Below are 1,269 nucleotides of genomic sequence, written 5' to 3'. Positions count from 1 at the left end.
TGGGCAGAGTGCAGGGAATCTTAGGTAAGAAGTGGGAAATAGTAAGACCTGGAGAGGACAGGAGCTCCACAAGGAGAGCAACAGAAGCAAAACATCTGGGCACAGGGGTCTTTTCTGAGACTAATACTCCAACCAAGGACCATGCATGGAGATAACCTAGAATCCCTGCACAGATGTAGCCCATGGCAGTTCAGTGTCCAAGTGGGTTCCATAGTAATGGAAACAGGGACTGTCTCTGACATGAACTGATTGGCCTGCTCTTTGATCACCAACCCCTGAGGGGGGGTGCAGCTTTACCAGGCCACAGAGGAAGACAATGCAGCCACTCCTGATGAGACCTGATAGACTAGGATCAGAAGGAAGGAAAGGAAGACCTCCCCTAGCAGTGGACTTGGGGAGGGACATGGGTGGAGAAGAGGGAGGGAAAGTGGGGTTGGGAGGGGAGGAGGGAGGGAGCTACAAAGTGAATAAAGTGTAATTAATACATTTTTTAAAAAAATTAAAGAAAGAAAGAAAGAATCCAAATATCACAGTGAGTTTATCTATGGTGTCATAAGTTTATTCTACAAAGCAATAAAAGGAATGGTAAAACAGGAAGAAAGTGGGCCTAGCTGTTAAGCAGGCATAGTGCTGGTTTGAAATCCTCTTGAATCTTTTAAAATTTCAATTACTAGAAATTCATTTGGGGACAAGGACAGACAGAAAAGACACAAACATGTTTTGGCCCGTGGGAGGGTGGTTACTGTGATCAGGTGATCTCACGTATATATGCCCATGAGAATGAGTCTCTGACCTTTAATAAGATCGCTACTTTATACCCACATGCCCAAGGGCAGATGGTTGTGATGGGTAAGTCAGAAAGGCAACTGGAAAAACAAACTGGAACTACTGAAGGAAAGATGGCTCAAGGCTCAGCTTTTCCTGTGAAGTGTCAAGCGAAGTGTCAGCGTTGGTGAAACTTTCCAGAGCTGGGTGGACTCCAGAGCGCCCCAGGGTGTGCATTCGGCTGGCCTCTGCTACCGCTGCACTCTGGCCAGAGCATGGCTTGCCCTCTGACTCTGCTCTGGCCAAAGTGCTACACCATGGAGAGGTCCATAACCCTGCCCTCATCTGCTCTGCTCAGAAGCGCCCCTTCTGCGCCGCTGCTAAGGACCCCAGCCAGCACCCTGCCAGGAAATGTAGGCACCACAGTTAAAATAGACAGAGAGGGAAGATGCTTGAAACACACACACACACACACACACACACACACACACACACACACACACA

Source organism: Psammomys obesus, unplaced genomic scaffold (genome assembly GCF_907164565.1).
Source record: "Psammomys obesus unplaced genomic scaffold, mPsaObe1.curated_primary_1811, whole genome shotgun sequence".
Taxonomy (NCBI): domain Eukaryota; kingdom Metazoa; phylum Chordata; class Mammalia; order Rodentia; family Muridae; genus Psammomys; species Psammomys obesus.
Note: the sequence above shows the minus strand (reverse complement) of the source record.